Source organism: Phaethon lepturus, unplaced genomic scaffold (assembly GCF_000687285.1).
Source record: "Phaethon lepturus isolate BGI_N335 unplaced genomic scaffold, ASM68728v1 scaffold5467, whole genome shotgun sequence".
Classification (NCBI taxonomy): domain Eukaryota; kingdom Metazoa; phylum Chordata; class Aves; order Phaethontiformes; family Phaethontidae; genus Phaethon; species Phaethon lepturus.
Window position 1 is genome coordinate 96,075 of NW_010551012.1, and position 6,131 is coordinate 102,205.

General features: G+C 43.1%; 1 pseudogene; it reads left to right on the forward strand.

The window, feature by feature from the left end:
- Nucleotides 1-963: 963 nt before the first annotated feature.
- LOC104623578 lies at nucleotides 964-1,299 on the forward strand (annotated as a pseudogene).
- Nucleotides 1,300-6,131: the final 4,832 nt, after the last annotated feature.

Genomic DNA, 6,131 nt, shown 5'->3' on the forward strand with positions numbered 1-6,131 from the left:
TAAAAGCCCAGCAATTCAGATCTTCTGGTCTTGTTCATAGCAGGTAAAAGGCTGCCTTGATGACACTTGGAGCAAATGAATTTCTCTCCTGCAGTCATGCACTGAATAAATTGCTTGATCTAGTTTGGTACAAAAGGACATATCTATAAATAGTTAACAGAGCTTTCTTCAGGACAAGTGATCTATAGACTGGAACTCTCTCTTGGGGCCTTTTTTAAAAGTAAGTGCTGATATGAACAAAAGGAAAGTTTGTTAAAAAAAAAAGGCCTTTTTAATGAGATTGAAACTCACTTATTTTAACTTCCTTTTGAAAGCATCTGGCCAACCACTTCAAAAGTCCAAAAAGCTAACCTTAGAGGCACTTGAAGAAAAAAAGAAAAAAAGTCAGTCTGTTAATCTGATGTGAATATATTGTCAATAACTACAAGCTGAAAATGCAACCTAAACCAACTGGTTAATTTGAATCAAAGAAATTGCTGTCACATAAGCATCAGCTAATTCAGTTTTTATTTGAAAGACACTGTTTCAGGCTTAAAGGAACTTCTCTTTATCATGTTTTTATGGGTTTGTCGATACACTGCATTGTTGGCCACAGGGTCTCTCTGTCCTATTTGCTCTTTCATGCACTTTTTAGGCAGCTAATCTTGCAGGTTTTTAGACCATTAGTAATTGTGATAAGCAAAACTTCTAAGACATTTTAGTGTGCTAAAGGAAACATCCATCTACCAAGTTTCTTCATGTGGCATTCTCAGAAGAAAGCACAAAAAATAGTTCTCTATGGAAACAAAAGGAAGAAGCCTCCCTTTTAATGGTATTTTCAGCTTTGATTCTTTTTTTTCATTGAGATGAGGCCAGTCATCTTGAAAGTGGTGTCAATGTGGATTTCCTTGAAAAAAGCCTGTATGACCTGTACATGTAAAATTAGGGGTTTAGTGGCAGTGTTGCCTGCAGGCCAGGGCAGTGATGGTGGCAAAGGGACTAGTGCATGTCACTGGTATGCGTGCTAATCCCGTCAGTATCTTCAGATATGTTCTAGTGTATGTATGCACCACAGCTAGCACGAGGACCAGCACCAGTAAGTACATTGTGTGCAAATATGACTGGGCAGAGCTTAAGAAGCAGAGACAGGACACTGAGTGCTTGGGGGCCAGAAGGATCTTTCACCAGAGTGAGGAGAAGACCATCTATGTTTATAGATTTGCCATGGGTTTTAGGGGAGCAAATTGTTCCATGCCTACAGAGAAGCTGAAAGCCAAGTATCCAGGCTATGAAACCACTTGGGCAGGTGAAGGCTACTGACTTGATCAATTAAAAAAATTTAAAAGAGCATGGTGGGAGTATGTTACAGACCACCTAATCTAGGTTAGGAAGTAGACTAAGACTTCTTCAAACAACTGGAGGAAATCTCTGTGTCACAGAATGTTGTCGTCATAGGGGACCCTGACATCTTCTGGAAGGGCAACATGGTGGGATGTAAGGAGGAAGATTTTTGAAAGGTGTTTGGAATAACTGGTTGATACTGGTACTGGATGGGTGAACTGCTGTTGACACAACTGGATCTGCTATTCACTGTCAAGGAGGAACTGGTTGAAGACATGACAATCAATGACAGCCTTGGCTGTGGCAACCATGAAATAAATGGCTGGCGTTCAGGATCCTGAAGACAGTGAGGAGCAAGAGTAGCAGGGTATGGACCCTGGACTTCAGGCTAATGGGCTTCCGCTTGTTCTTTATTTAGCAGTGTCCTGGTTTCAGCCAGGATAGAGCTGGTTTTCTTCACAGAAGCTAGTGTAAGGCTATGTTTTGGATTTGGGATGAGAAACTGTTGATAACGTGCTGATGTTTTGAGTTGTTGCTAAGTAGTCAAGGACAGTCCAGCTTCTCGTGCTGGCCTGCTAGCGAGAAGGCTGGGGGTGCATGGGGAGCTGGGAGGGGACACAGCCTGGACAGCTGACCCAGGCTGGCCAAAGAGATAGTAGGGAGATTTCCATAGGAGGCAGCTCTGAAGAGCAAAAGAGCTCAGAAAAGCTGGCAGGTCTTTAAGGGCAGCATCCTTTAAGTGCAAAAATACTCAGGAAAATAAGCACCTTTATCAGAAAAACAATTTTATTAAGAATTGGTATAATGGCAGAGCTCCAATGCAAAAAGGCAGCATTTGAGAGGTGGAACTGGGGACAGGATACAAAGGAGGAATTTAGAAGAATTGTATGGGCATGGAGGAATGGTGTTAAGAAAGCCAAAGCTTACCTTGACAGTTGCAAGGAATGTTAGGAGCAACAAGAAGAGCTTCTATCACTGCATTAGTAATAAAAAACCGAAAAGGGGAAATGCTGCATCAACAAAGGGATCACAAGTGATTTGGTAACAGCAGATGCAGATAAACCCGAGACACCTAATGACTTCTTTGCTTCAGTCTTCACCAGTAAGGTCTCCCAGGCCTCTGTTACTAGTGAAGAAGTTCAGGGAGGAGGCAGGTACTAAGTCAGCGACTGGGAGAATTCAATGCATAGAAATCCTTGGGACCAGACAGACTGCATCCAAGAGTGCTAAGAGGGCAGACTGATATGATAGCAAGACTGCACTCCATACCTTTGAAAGGTAATGAAGGTTGAAGGAGGTCCCTCATTACTGGAGAAAAGCAAATGTTGCTCCAGTCTTCAGAAAAGGCCAGAAGCAAACCCCATGGAACTACAGTGTGGTCAGCCTCACTCCAGTCCCTGGGAGGCTCATGAATTGACTCCTCTTGGAGCACATTTCTGGGCACATAAAGAAGGTGTTGTGAACAGTCAGCATGAATTTACTGAGTGCTGATCAACCTGACAGCTTTCCATGATAAACTGAAAGTATTTGTGGACTAAGGGAGAGCAGTGAATGTCATTTACCTTGACTTTAACAAGTCTTTTGACACCATGTCGCACAAACAGATGAATAAAAAGCCAGTTGAGTGGTCAGGCTCAGTGGGTCATGGTTAATGGGTTGTACTCTACTCAGAAGTCTGCAAGGGTCTGTATTGTGGTCAGTCCTGTTCAACAACCTTACGAACGACCTGGAGGAGGCAATGGAAGTGCATGGTCATAAAATTTACAGAGGACATAGAATTCGGGAAGCTGCTCAACACAGTCAAGGACAATGCTGCCACCCAGTGGGACACAGACAGGCAAGAGGAATGGGCTAATGGGAACTTTGTGTAATTAAACAAAGTCAATGTCTGTTTTGTGGACACAGTATCTAGATGTGGTCTGGGTTTTGAGTAGAGGGGGCTAATCACTTCCTGCTATCAGTAGACGATACTTTTGTTTGTTAACAGAGCACAGGACACCGATAGCCACCTTTGCTGCCAGGGCCTGCTGCTGATTCATTCATGTCCAGCTGACATGTCCCACATCTCCAAGTCCTTCTCCACAGGGCTGCTCCCCAGACAGTCAGGTCCCAGCCTGTATCATTGTAATGAGCTCTTCCTTCCCACATGCTGGACGTAACAATTTGCCTTGAGTTTCACAGTTTCCACTAGCCCCTTCCTCTTGCCTGTCTAGTTAGGCCCCCCTGGATGGCAGCCCTGCTGTAGAGTGTGTTAACTGTTTGCTCCACTTTTGTGCCATTTGTAAACTTGACAAGAGTACACTCTGTCACCTCTTCTAGGACATGACCCTGAAAAATGTCAAATGCTTTATGGCGAATCAGACCCTGGGGCACTGGCAAATACAGTGCAGAGAGCAGGAGAAAAAGCATATACAAGAAGAAGGAGCTTAACTAAGAAGAACTGCCCACATGGGATGTCTTTATGGGTTTCTTTGCATTTATGCACAACAACATGTGAAGTACTATTTGGTTAATACTATTTCCTGATGTGGCACATATGACTCCCTTTTTATTCAAGGTACTTAAAGACAATGTGGGGGAGTTGGAGCAAATTGTATAGGAAGACCCAATAATTGCCAAGACAACTCTGCAAATGACCACAAGTCCTTACCTGGCTGGTGATTTTCATGATAGGAAAGTGTGTTGTGGTTATTAGCTTTGGGAGTATAAAGAGAGATGCAAGATAGTGTTTGAGCTCTCCTGCTGACTGGGAAAGAGATGTTTTTTTTACAGTGAGAACTTGCAAAATATTTTACGAAATGCCTGGGGTTTCATGCGTCATGCTTCTAAAGGAAGCCTTAGACTCATCAGGCCCGTAAAGACTTTGCTCTTATTCTTAAGGACACGTGGGACTGCAAAAGGTAAGGGATGATAGCTTTGGCACAGGACACTTTTCACTTGCCTTTTCCATTCCATGTGTTTCTCCGTTAGCTGGACAGTAGGTTAGATGAGAATTTCAGGAATTTTGTGAAAAGTCTTTGGGAAACAAAAGCCACTTTGTCCAGCTGAGGTTGGCTTAGTCTGAGATCACTGCAGACTAACTGTTACTGAATACGGCTGCCTACAGCTGGGCCTTCTATTGTCACACTGTGCTATGAGTCCTTTGCCTGCCCCCTCTTCTGCACAAGAAGCAATACCTATCCTTTACCTGACTCATAATAATGGAAAGAATCTCCTTGCTATTTTGGCATGGGTGGTGGTGTTTAGCAAGAATGAAGGTGAAGAGTTTTCTGCCTGAGAGAGTTACTTTTCCCAGAGAAGAGGATGTTTTTACTTTGTGGAGGCTTGAGGAAAGTCCTCAAACATGTATGCTACCTCACATTTACAACAGCTATGCTTGCTACTGTTGTTCCTTTCTTGCAGGATGATTTTAAGGTTTCAGTTTGTAGAGTTCTTGCTGCCCAGTGGATGTGCCTTAGATTTACAGCTCAATGCCAGTTGAAGAAATTGGAGTTTGTGACACTGAATATTCATAAATCTCCTGTGAATAATAATGACTTTTCCTGAAAGGTACCATCTTCATGGGCAGCTGTCTTGAGAGAAAGATTTCAGCAAGACAGGTCTGCAGAGGATGACTTTTCATTTGGTTGATCTGATCGATTAGGGAAAGCCATCACTTCTGCTATAGCAAGAGGTAGCATTAAGGGGTATAAGGAATCAGGGTAGGGGTGACATAACCCAGTAATTAGGGCCAGGACTCTCTAGGCCAGGAGTTAAACCAAAAGCATCAAGTTAAAGTCGAGTTAAACACCATGCTGGGAGGCAAAATTGGAACTGTGGGATTAAGTCAGTAGCCTTGAGTTAGTGAGACTCAAGGCTGGCATGAGAAACTTCAGGCATAATGTTTTGAAGCATCAGGCAGGAAACAACTGCTCAAGCTGCCCTCCAGTCTCCTGGAAAACCACCTTCATTTCCAGGAGAAAAGAAGTGACATGTGCCAGATGTATGTGAGACTCTGCATTAGTAAATTAACAGGGCTGTAACACTCAGTCTTCTGCTGCCTCCTTTAATTGCCTGACATGCATATAGAATACCAAATGATGTTCACTAAAGGAAACTGAATGCAGATTATGCTTTGCAGCTCTTTGCACTATTGGTTAGCTGGTACCTATCATGCTGAACATCAGGAACTCAGTCCACAAGAGGTGAAGGGGCTGCTACTTGTGTAGTTCAGGTGCATGCCAGTGAAAGTCTGCAAAGTTGTGACAGTAGAGTAAGCTGTTGACCTTTTCCTAGCATTGTGTCTTGGACTTGTCATTCTTCTTTCTGAGACCTCATTTACAATAGCTTTTGAATTGGAAATAATTGTAAAGGAGGACCATGGCTGCTTTTATCTTTTATGCCCTTACACAGGGACAAACAATCCCATTTTAAAAAAAAAACAAAAAACCAAAAACAAAACAACCCACCACCACCAAGATGCCATACTGATGTAGTGTAGCAAGGATTCAAACAACTGTAGTTACTATAGAGTAATTCCCCCACACAACGTGATGCACATATGCACGCATACACACACGTGTGCACACTTGGAACTGAGTAGCTGAGGACAAAGCTAGACTGTATAGCTGTGGTGTAAAGCACAATGTGGCCCACTGCATGAGTGATCTGACTGGGCTCTCCTCCCTATGGTTCAAGTGTTAGTATCTATTGGGTGATGATTTGTTCCTGCCTGTCTTAGGAGCACAGAAACAAAATAAACCAGGAAATAGTCAATGTAACTCATTCATTAGTTGTCCTCCTGTCCGCCTTCACTCCCTCAAGACTAAAGC